The sequence below is a fragment of the Nicotiana tabacum genome, chromosome 10 (assembly GCF_000715075.1).
Source record: "Nicotiana tabacum cultivar K326 chromosome 10, ASM71507v2, whole genome shotgun sequence".
Lineage (NCBI taxonomy): Eukaryota > Viridiplantae > Streptophyta > Magnoliopsida > Solanales > Solanaceae > Nicotiana > Nicotiana tabacum.
The window spans coordinates 18350842-18363705 of record NC_134089.1 but is presented as its reverse complement, the minus strand read 5'-3'; the positions used below and the strand labels follow the sequence as shown (position 1 = coordinate 18363705).

The window sequence follows — 12864 nt, the reverse complement described above, 5'->3', positions numbered from 1 at the left end:
GGAAGAATCAAGGGAACAATCAGAATTGTACCCGCCATCTTATCAATAAAATTATGTTTCTTCATATTTATGTTGTGGTTGCAATTTATTTTTGTATCACAAATAATTTGTTACAAGTAAATTGTCACGCCCAATGGGACAAGTTATGCCCTTCATCTCTTCCTCTTGCAAATCGAAACTACAAGCTTCAAAAATTTCTGTTGTGATCAGGTACTTCAAGTTTCGTCTTCAGTTTCACCAAGCCTACACCCCGACAAACTTTGAAGTATGGGGCATTTGTAGACATCGAAATTTTAAAGGATCAAGGTATATCCTAAATTCAAGATACTACAAGACCTCTTGAAATTCTAGGAGTCTGTCAGTGTTGTTTGGAGGCTACTATACCAAAACCCAGCATTGGAGACTACTCTATCCTAACACTAGGTCACTCCTATAAAAAGGGTTACGTATTCTCTTAAAAGGGCATCTAAAAATGTAGATCTCACCAATTCCATAAACTATCAGAATATGCATAAAGAGATCAAATATGAGATCTCTGAACTTCCATAAAACTCTTGAAATATTCATTAAGAGATCAAAGACATGTCAAATATGTCTTGCTCAAAGTCTTACGTTCGAGAAATACGCCGCTAAGGCCCTCGAATCATACAGAACAAATCGGAGGAAAGAATCAAGGGAACAAACAGAATTGTACCCGCCATCTTATCAATAAAATTATGTTTCTTCATATTTATGTTGTAGTTGCAATTTATTTTTTGTATCACAAATAATTTGTTGCAAACAAGGTCTCTTATTAAATTTCTTTTTAGGCCACAAACTTTATGGAGCCGCCATTGATCTGAAACGAAACTTAGGTTAAAACCTCTCGCTGCTGGACCGGCAGTGACCAAGGGCGACTCTAGGGTAGCAAGTGAAGCTTTTGTCAAGGACGGGTGGTGATTAGAGGGATATATGCTATTTATATTTATACGATTATTTGATAAAATATTTTAAATTTTAATATTTGTTTTAATTTTGGTAGAAGTAGAATTGATTGAGTTAAATAAGATAAACTTTTTCTCTTACATAATTTAATTAATATCATATATTAATAAGATAAACTTTTTCTCTTAAATTTTTTTAAATAATATAAATATATATTTACCTTCTTATCAATTCTACTAGTATCTGTGTTGCACGTTAATAACGGCACGTGATAATTTAAACATTTATTTATATGAAGGAACAATAAAATTTAGTTAATGAGAGAATTTTTATGTTTAATAATACAACAATCATCTAAATGACGAAAAATATTATTACATTAGCATAATAAATGAATTTAAAATAAAAGAACTTACACAAATGATCAGTGTTGTCATGTTAGTTAGAAAATTATGTATTATAGTTTACAAGTATTTAATGTGATGGTATCTTAACAAATACTTCTTTGTGGAAAAAAAATTCCGTGTATGTTTCCTCATAATGCTATGGTTGCTCTGCCTTAACCAGAACTCTAGTCGTCGATCTTGTATATCCCTCTTGAAAGGGCAACATACAATTGTTCGTGCAAGAAAATATATTGTGATATATATAGTCCAATATTTAGGATATTTGTCCTTGTGCTTTATGTATTATAATTGTAAAACATAAACATACCAAAAATTATTTTCACGCAAATTTAAAAGAATATTCCTTAGTTTCGAAAGACGAAAGTTGAATTTAGGGATAAGAATATACTTAAAAGCACATTACCAGTATCTTAATATTTGCATGTTTACACTATTGTCAAAACTCTATATACTATCTGTGTACTATTACATAAGCTATTCGGTGTATCTAAGTTTTTCAGTAGCATGATGTGCATATTTTTCTTCAAAGTTAACCTATATATATAATAGAAGATCAATTTGAACTTTGTCTATTATATATACTATAACACTAACATATGTAAGAAATAATAAATGTGACGACCCAGCCAGTCGTCTCATGAGTTACCGCTCCATTTCCCCATTTCAGCTTCTTTACGCTTCGTTATCCGTGTTTTATGTGATTGAGTTGATTAGTTCGAGTTCGGAGAGGATTTGGTAAGAAATGAGACACTTAGTCTCTTTTAAGAAGGCTTAAGTTGGAAAAATCAACCGGATGTTGACTTATGCGTTAGAAGGCTTGGGAATGAGTTCCGATGGTTCAGTTAGCTTCGGGAGGTGATTTGTGACTTAGGAGCGTGATCGGAATGGGTTTTGGAGTTGTAGAGAAGATTTAGGCTTGAACTGGCGAAATTGATATTTTGGCAAATTCCGGTTGATAGGCGAGATTTTGATATAGGGGTCGGAATGGAATTCCGAGAGTTGCGGTAGCTTCATTGTGTCATTTGGGATGTGTGTGCAAAATTTCAGGTCATTCGGACGAGATTTGATAGACCTTTTGATCGAAAGCATAATTTAAGAGTTCTTGAAGTTCTTAGGCCTGAATCCTATGTTAAATTGGTGATTTGATGTTGTTGTGAGCATTCCGAAGTTTTGAGCAAGTTTGAACGATGTCATGAGATGTGTTGGTACAATTGGTTTGAAGTTTCGGGAGTTCCGGGTAGGTTCCGGGATGTTTTAGTGCAAAAATCATAGATGTAGCAGGCCTACAGGGGTTGCAGGCCCCAGAACTCACCCATGCGGTCCGCACAAAAATGAGTGTGCCCGCGGTGAGTTCCGTGCGGACCGCACAAAGTCGGGCGCAACCGCGGTAGGTGTCATGCGGACTGCACAAAGTGGTGTGCGGCCGCGGTGGGGAATGATCCGCTGGTCCTACTTCGGAGGCTCATATCTTTTTATCCACAAGGAATTTTGAGTTGATTCAAAAATGAAAGTTGTAGCCCTTCATATATAGTTTCCAGAAAGATAAAGATATTGTAATATGGACATCTGTAGCAAAGGTTATGGCCAAAATACTAAAGCCTGTCACTGCAGAGGGAGGCCTGTGCGGCCGCGCGTTGCCTTTGCGCGGACCGCACTGACTTGCGCGGACCGCGTGCGTTTTGGTGCGGCCCGTGTGAGCTGAAACCTGAGGGGTACCTATAAATACGAGGTTTTGGGTTTTATTTAATATTTTTACCTAGAGATCTCGGATTTTGGTGATGTTTCGAAGGGTTTTCAAGAAATTCATCGGGGTAAGTGATTTTAACTCAGATTTGGCTAGAATACATGAACCTATCACTGAATTCATCATTTAATTCGTGATTTGAGATGAAATTTGGGAAGAAAATTGTGGAACCTTTCAAAAATATAAAATGATGATTTGAAGGACCAAATGGTATCGGAATTGGATAATTTTGGTATGGTTAGACTCGTGAGGGTATGAGGATTCTGAAAATGTAAATTTTACCCGATTCCGAGACGTGGGGCTAATTTAGAGATTTTTTATATTTTTCGAATGTTTTCGCTTGGGCTTTGTTACCTTAGCATATTGTGACGTATTCGTTCTGATTTTGGATAGATTCGACGCGCATGGAGGCCAATTCGAGGGGCAAAGGTGTTGCGAGCTAGAGAAATAGCCAGTTCGAGGTGAGTAATGGTTGTAAATAATGTCATGAGGGTTTGAACCCCCGGATTGTACATCGTAGTGCTATATTGAGGCTAGATACGCGCTGGATAAGGAGCGTGGGGTTTTTCACTACTGGGGATTTTGACTTGGTCCATCCGGATTGATGATTTTACCGAATATTTGACTGAAATTCATTTGTTACCATCATGATTTGGGCTGATTGCCATATTTGGGCTTCGTGCCAACTATTTGAACCCTTCGGGGATTTTTATCACTATTTCCTTACTGCTTGACTTATTATTTGAACTCAGTCCTGTTGATATCTACTGTTTTACAAACTCAGTCACTTTTACTCAGATTTGAAACTTAAATGATATTTCTACATCATGTTTTGGGCTGAGAACTACTGTTTTACTATTGCCCAAGGGGCTTATGATGATTTCTGGACTGAGTGAGGCCGAGGGCCATATGTGAGGATATGCTGAGTGATATGAGGCCGAGGGCCTGAGATACTATTTATGTCATGTGAGGATATGTTGAGTGATGATGCCACAAGGTGGCTTGATATAGCTCTTGGGCCGTAAAGGGCCCCTCCGGAGTCTGCACACCCACAGTGAGCGCGGGTACCCATGTAATTTGAAACAGTGGTAACAATGACAATGTATGATGCAATTTGGTCAGGTAACAATGGTGACCATTATGTTGAGTGATTGTGAGGTATCCCGAGAGGCTGATACTGTACTGAGAGTGAGCCCGAGGGGCTGTAACTATGCTGAGCGATTGATACTATTCCCGAGGGGCGAATTTCTACTTGTTAATTACCTGTGAAATTACCTGTTTTACTTGTTTTAAAAAGGAATATCATTTGATTTCTTCACTGATTTACTGCTTTAAGTGATTTTACTGCTTGATATGGAATTGCTTTGTGCCTTTACGTGTTTTCATACTTTCAGCCATTATTTGTAGTTATTACTCACTGAGTCGGAGTACTCACATTACTCCTTGCACCGTGTGTGCAGATTCAGGTATAGCAGAGTCCTCACCTAAGCGCTGATTCCTTCCAGGCTAGGCAGTGATTTGGAGTTACGAGGTAGCTGTTGACGTCTGCAGCCCCTTGTCTCTCTTACCCTCTATCATTTATGTTTCCTTCAGACTGTTGTATCGGATCCCGTACTTTGTAGACCTATAGCATATTCTGTAGTAGCTCATGACTTGTGACACCCCGGTTTGGGCTGTGTCGGGATGGTTCCTGCTGTTATTATCGTTAAATTCCGAAATTTATGAGCATTATATTATAGTTTACTATTGGTTATGATGAATAACTGTTTAAAAGAGGTGTTCCGTTTTGGACTGGCTGGCCTTGTCTTCATGAGAGGCGCCATATGAAAAACATTTTCTTGACAATAATTATTGGTATAATTTTCTGATGAGTCAAAATATGAAAAACATTTTTACAATCAACATTTTATTTAATTGATCAATATATTCATTTTGCTATCTAAGATATCTTTAATTTATATCATGTGACTTGCACAAATTGCGTTTTAATCCAATGATGGAAATATTTCTCTTATTAAATGCACTACCATTATCATTGGGATTGATAACAAAGTGTTCAGGAAGAATCAAGTCATCATTTATAAATAAAAAAGATCATCTTATATTGGATGCTCTTCTTCGTTCCAACACGAATCAAGAAGACACTAAATATTGGATCTGATCTTACTTTATATTTCTTATTAGTTGAATCTTTTTTATTTGAGGCCAGAAATATAACTTTGTCATTACCCATTATCCCCTCCGTTGGGGTATCGTAATGGCACATAGTCTTAAGGACTAGGTAAGCCTAACATTTACGGAAAAATACAACAACAACAACAACAACAACAGTTTACCCTTCTAATAATTTCTGAGATGAATTCTTTATACAATAAATATATTCCCAAAACATGGTCGTACAAGTCATAAGCTCTATAGAATTTTTCTATAACTTCTAAATACAACTGTTCGGAAATAAATAAAATAGTGTATGAACAAAATGGGACGGTGACTCCGAAACCCGCAAATGCTGGAGCAAGTTTTACCTTAAGTCTCCACAACAGCAATACGCGTTGCTAACTAACGATCAACTGGCTGCACAATACCTGGAATCTTGTGACGACCCGGCCAGTCGTCTCATGAGTTACCGCTCCGTTTTCCCTATTTCTGCTTCGTTATGCTTTGTTTATCCGTATTATGTAGTATCGGGTTGGTTGGATCGTGTTTGGAAAGAATTTGGTAAGGTTTGAGACACTTAGTCTCTTTAGAGTGAGTTTAAATTTGAAACGTCAACCGGATATTGACTTATGTGTTAGAGAACTCGGATGGTTCGGTTAGCTTCGGGAGGTGATTTGTGACTTAGGAGTGTGATTGGAATGAGTTTTGGAAGTTCGGAGTAGATTTAGGCTTGAATTGGCGAAGTTGATATTTTGGCGATCTCCGGTTGATAGGCGAGATTTTGATATAGGGGTCGGAATGGAATTCCGAGAGTTGCAATAGTTCCGTTGTATCATTTGAGATGTGTATGCAAAATTTCATATCATTCGGACGTGGTTTGGTTGGGTTTTTGATCAAAAGCGTAATTCGAAAGATTTTAGAAAATTTGGCTTGAATCCGATGTGTTTTGGTTGATTTGATGTTGTTTGAGGTGTTTTGAAGATTGGTAAAAGTTTGAATAAGGTATTAGGATATGTTTGTGCTTTTGGTTGAGGTCCTAGGGGCCTCAGAGTGATTTCGAATGGTTGACGAAAAGGTTTGAAACCTTGTTGCAGCTGCTGAACCTTGCTGCTTATGGTATTTCCGCACCTGCGGATTGGGGACCGTAGATGCGATGCCGCACGTGTGGGAGATAGACCGCATAAGCAGAAAAAGCTCTAGAGGAGCAGGAACTGTAGAAGCGGGTAATGGGACCGCATCTGCGAAACCGGAGATGCGGATAAGGGATTACAGAAGCGAGAATGCCTGGAAAGGCAGCGACCGCAGATGCGGTGGATGGACCGCACCTGCGAAGGCGCATATGTGGAAGATTGATCACAGAAGCAGTTTGGTCCATTAAGTGATTTCCGCAGAAGCGGAAGAAGAACCGCATATGCGGTACCGCAGAAACGGGTATTGTGCCACAAATGCGAAAATGACTGGGCAGAAGGTATAAGTTGTAGCCTTCACAAATTTTGAGCTATTTCACCATTTTTACCTCGGCTTGGGAGTTTTTTGGGCGATTTGAAAGAGGGATTTCAAGGGAACTTCATTGAGGTAAGGAATTTGGACTTAAAACTCGCTCCTATATTATTATTTCATGGATTAGAGCTAGAAATTTTGGGAATTAAGGGTGAAAATTGGGGAAACTAGGGCTTGGGAACTTAGGCCTTTAATTGAGAATTTGAAGGACCATTTGGGGTCAGATTTCTAAACTTTTGATATGTATGAACTCGTGGGAAGATAAGAAATCTATTGAGGTAAAAATTATTGAATTCCGAGACGCGGGCCAGGGGTCGGGTTTTGGTAATTTCAGGATTTGTGCCATTTATTGATTGTTTTCGCTTAGGTTTCGTTCCCTTGGCATATGTTGACGTCCTCATTCTGATTTTGGATAGATTCGACGTGAGTGGAGGCCGATTCAAGGGGCAAAGGCATCGCGAGCTAGAGATTTGACCAGTTTGAGGTGAGTAATGATTGTAAATAATGTTTTGAGGGTTTGAAACCTCGGATTGCACGTCGTCGTGCTATATTGAGGTGAGGCACACGCTTGATGACGAGTGTAGGGTCGTGCACTATTGGGGATTGTGACTTGGTCCATCCCGATTGATGATTTTACCGCATATTGACTGAAAATTATTTGCTATCATCATTATTTGGGCCGAATGCCATATTTGGACTTCGTGCAACTATTTGAACCCTTCGGGGATTTTTACTGATATTTTCTCATTGTTTTGACTCTATACTTGAACTCAGTCATGTTATTTTCCACTATTTTCATACTCAGCCTTGTTTACTCAGTTTTAATACTTAAATGATATTTTACATAAAGTTTGGGCTGAGAAACACTGTTTTACTATTGCTTGAGGGGCTAATGAGATTTTTGACTGAGTAAGGCCGAGGGCCTATGTTGTGAGGAAACATTTGATACTGATTATGAGGCCGAGGGCCAAAAATATGTACGCCACGAGGTAGCTTGGTTGATATGAGGTGAAGGGCCTAGTGATGATGCCACGAGGTGGCTTGATATTGTGCTTGGGCCGTAAGGGGCCCCTCCAGGAGTCTGTACGCCCCCAGTGAGCGCGGGTACCCATTGTGATGTGAGATTGAGCCCGAGGGGCAGATTTGTTGATACTATGCCTGAGGGGCAAACCTTTATGTAGTTACTTTTCATAATTGACTGTCAATTACCTGCTTAATCATTAAAAAAGGCTTTTCATGAAACTACATTTGAGATAAAGAATTTTACCTATCTTTCACTGATTTACTCATTTTACTTGGTTTTAGTGCTTCATTATAGAATGCTTTGTGCCTTACGTGATTTATTGCTTTCAGTCTTTATTTACATTTGTTACTCACTGAGTTGGAGTACTCACTTTACTCCCTGCACCCCTGTGTGCAGATTCAGGCGTTGCTGATCCTGCCAGTGCGAGTTGAGAGCTCCCGGTGGACACTCGGAGTTCACGAGGTGGCTGCTTGACGTCTGCAGATCCGTGTTTCTTCCTCTTTGTCATTCTATCTCTATATTAGACAGTTGTGTTGGGTTGTTCTTCCGCGTATTTATGATATTATCTGCTACTTTGGATTATTTATTCATGTTTCGACTATTTCTAAATACTTAACTGTTTATAAATTAGAAAATGGGAAGTATCGTATAGCCTTGTCTTCACGAGAGGCGCCATCAAAACCGGGTCCGGATTTAGGGTCGTGACAAATCTGCACAAAAATACGCAGAAGTGTAGTATGAGCACACCACGGCAGTACCCAGTAAGTATCAAGACTAACCTCGGTGAAGTAGTGACGAGAACTAGTCAAGACACCCACTGGTCTAAAAACTGAACAAGTATAAATAAAAGACAATAGAATATGATATTTACATAAGGGCTTCACAATATGGCTAACAACACAGTAAATTCAATAAGGAAAAGAATAACAAGTATCAGCGGGAAAACCGTAAAGATAACACAATAGAGTAAATGTAACACAAACTAAATCCGAAAATAACATATACAACAAGGACAAGTAATGACTCAGCAAATTCAACTACTTCTACATCAAGTTCTTAGTCGGCTCCACGAGGTACCGAACCTCGGACAAATCACAACTCACAAGTCTCAATATCTGAACCCTAATATTTGCATCTTGTGCTCTCATTTCGGCAAATAACTGCACGGATGACTCTCATGCCAATTGGAGTCATTCCCACATATAAGGCAAGTTCAACAAGGGTATCTATATTGTTGATACCTAATTTTTCCCTCCTCTCTCTCTCTTTCCCTCATATTTTAAATATATATATATTTTAAAATGCACTATATATACTTTTAAAATAGTGCATATGCATCATCATTTGATTTATAAGCATACACAAGTATTTTCATAATTTTCCATGATTCTTAAAGACTTTAAACAAATTTATTCCTATATATTAGTATATATAAACATCCAATAATCATCCTTCATATTATTTTTACGATGATTCAATTATCTAAATTTATTATTTATACCAACATAATGTTTAAACATTTTTTAATACATTTTTATAATTATATTTGCATTTTTAAGGCTAAGTTGCACATCTTTGCAATAATAGCCCATATTAACGTATAATTATTTATTTATGCAGAAAATAATTTCTTATATTAAAATGTTAAGTAATTATTTTAAATTATTTTATTGCACAAATTATATTTTTATTATTTATTAATTACTTTTATAAATTATTTATTTATTAAATATTGGGTATTTAAAAACTAGCCTAAATTCCTACCCAAATTCGGACCTAAAACTACCCAATACACCAGCCCAATACCCTTGGCCCAAAACCCATTAGCCCAGTCCCCAAATCTATTTTAATACCCGACCCAGGATCCCTTAAATCAGGATCGTTGATCTCTAAGATCAACGGTCCACGCTACACTTGCCCCTTTAAACCTAACCACACCCCTAACCCTAATCATTCTACACCCCCCGCCGCCCCAGAACTCTCTCATCTCTTATGAACCCTACCTGCCGTTCCTATCAAGCCCTCCCAAATCCGACCCCAAATCGGAATCCACCGTGGATTCCCTTACCTTATTTTACCTCTCCTCACAACTGGTTCGACTATGGTGTTACCTAGTTTGCTTGCCTAAACATGACAAGCAAATCTCCTAGAAATCGAATAAAATCTGGTTCAGTTCTTTGACCTTTTCCATCTGTGTTCATTCTTGTTCTTTTATGGTATGAATCTCGATGAATCTCTGTGTATCTTTGAGATTTTTTACTTACCCTAAAGCTAGGGTTTCCAGATTTTCTTTGATTCGAACCAAAGTTGGTTCAAGTCTTTTATTTCAAGTATTATTTTGTCTATATTCGCCTTATTTATGTGTAGATATGTTTATTTTACCGATTTTTACTTACCCTAATATAGGGTTTCAGATCAGTTTTAAATCAAACCAAATCTGACTCGATTCTTTGATTTTGAATAAATTTCTATCTATTCATCCTATTCTATGCAGCATGTGATTTTTAGCCTTTTCTTATTCCGTCAATTTGTGTATTATGCCTAAAATTAGGGTTCTGGAATTTTCCCTTTTCCTTACTGATTTTGATTGCTTTCCTTTCTAGTGTTTGACTGATGATTTTTCCATGTTTATGTGTTAATCCCTATCACTATATAAATTATTTTCCCATTCCCTTTATACAGACATGGAAAATCATTATAACCTTACTAGATCTAAAACTTTATTCTGTTGTTTCATTCTGTATTATGGTCTTGGCCAGCTGAAAGCCAAGGCCATTAAGTTCTGGGTTTTGCTTCTCATTGACGATTCAGAATACTGTTGGTTTTGTTCCTTTCTTGCATTTCTCGCTTAACTAATGAGTCACTTAACTTCTGCACTTTCATCCTTACATATCCCTGATTTGTACATGTTATTATTGCTGAATCCATGATCCAATATGCATATGAGTACGACCTTACTTGAACAGGATCTGTTCTATAGGCTCGTACCACTGTATCCTTGAGTTCTAAGGAGACAGGAAATCAAGTCTGGTTGATGAGACATGGCCACTACACCAGAGCGTGATTAACAGCTCCCACGGCCCTCGGGTCATGGTGTTGTAGATGATCGTTCTCAGCCCCTATAATAATAGGTATTGGGATGGTCTAATGGTTGTCTGACAGACTCTTTCAACCTTTAAAAAAATGCATACGAGTGATGTTTAGGCATTATCTTTGTTAGTTGTGTATCTCTTGGTCTCTTTAACACTTGTTTGCTCCCAATGCTGCATGTCCTGAAGTTATTTTAACTCTTTTAGGGCCTATTCAGTTAGTGTATTGACTCTTGAATGCCTATGAACATGTTTATTTACCCACCCTCTGAATCCCTGCATATTCTATGTTGAGACTTGCATTGTTAATCATTATGGCCCTCAACATGCTTATTTGATCCCATACCCCATTAGTATTTGCTTGTGATTTAAAATAGTTATCTCAGCATGTTTTGAATTATTACTTTAAGGTGTTAGGCTAAACCTTTGGCATAAATGAATCATATTCTGTTAATTAGACCTCCATAACAATGCTTAAATGCTTATTTGCTATTTGTGTACCTTTCATGCTATCTAGAATCTCTGTAAAATGCCCTAGCATATGTATCTGTGATCTTGCCCTATTGCTAACATGACGCACTCTCTTTTCTGTGATTATGTGGTTTAGCACAATGTTGCCTACATACTTAGCATAATTCCCAATCATGTTTCAACCTATCTAGTGATAATAACCAAAGTCAATCCTGCAAACATGTTCTTATCAACCTCTCTTTAGCATGGACTGTTTTTGTGTTAAGTGTTAAACATGTTTTACTAAGTTTACATTAATCTGGTTTTAAGTTCTATGATTTGTTCAACTATTTGACTAATATGTTCAATTTGGTTGTGTTTGTCCCTGTCCCTTAACTTTAGTCTTTTCTCTTTCACCACTCGCTTAAGTTCTTTGAATCATGTTCTTAGCCGGCTGAAAGCCAAGGCTATTTAGGTTCTATTCTTTGACCTCTCTAGTGTGAGCACTGCTCGTGGTCTATTTAAGGCCCTTGTGAACTCTGACACATTAGGACTTGGTCCCTAGTCCCTCCTTTGAATTATCTCTGTCAACCTCCCTAGTGTGAGTACTGTACTGGGTTCTTGAAGCCCTCGGGAACTCTAACACACTGGGGTCTTGATTCTATATGCTCAATTCTATTTTTAAGGCTACCGAGGGAATTATCCAATTCTCGATTGCTTTATGTCTATGAGTATGTAACGTTGGTGCTATGGTGAATTGTGAGAATGAAGGTCTGGCCTGTCCAGGTGTATTTGGGCCTGTTGTAGGCTCCCTATAGCTATATCTACTATGTAATTTACAACATTCATTCTGCATTTGTAATAATTATTGTAATAATATTTTGGGGGTGTTAGTGAAATTGGAAAAGAGATTTTTGTATACTCGCAACAAATTGGGTAGAAATCTTGCCTATAGGTTCAACAATGTGCTAGTGCATATTCAGTTATCGTATGTTAGAAACCATGCCTATAGGTATCCTATTATGTTCAGTCATTATATGTTAGCAATCCTGCATATAGGTTCAATACTTGGTTTAATTATGTTCTGCTTGTTAGAAACCATGCCTATAGGGAATTATATATTCAATGTGCGTGTAGTATTCTGTTTACATGCTGCCTTATTCACAAATTATAGAAATCATGTCTATAGGATCTAAAACCGGATCCAAATTGTAGAAAGCATGCATGTAGGTTTGAATCAGTTTAATTATCATCTTGCCCCTTTATTCAGGAATTGTTATACATTGTGTTATTGGCATCACTAGAAAAACCTGCCTATAGGATCAAATAAGTGATTTTGAATGTGCTTCTCTGACTACCATTATTTATTATCACGCAAAACACCTAGACATCATGCCTATAGGATTAATTCCCTTATATTTAAAATCAGTAGGCAAATTATGTAGGTTTTGGAGAGTATATTAAGAGAAAATAGTTTTTGCGTATGACTGTCTGCCCATTAATTCAGTATCACATAGACATCTTGCCTATAGGATTCTGCAATTAATAAAAATATGTCAATGTTAACCA

General features: G+C 37.5%; 1 non-coding gene across 1 annotated transcript; it reads left to right on the top strand.

The window, feature by feature from the left end:
• The first annotated feature begins 10704 nt into the window (after positions 1 to 10704).
• Positions 10705 to 10921, top strand: LOC142165655 (small nucleolar RNA U3). Its single transcript, XR_012696309.1, has one exon. It is a non-coding gene; the product is annotated as a small nucleolar RNA U3 (small nucleolar RNA).
• Positions 10922 to 12864: the final 1943 nt, after the last annotated feature.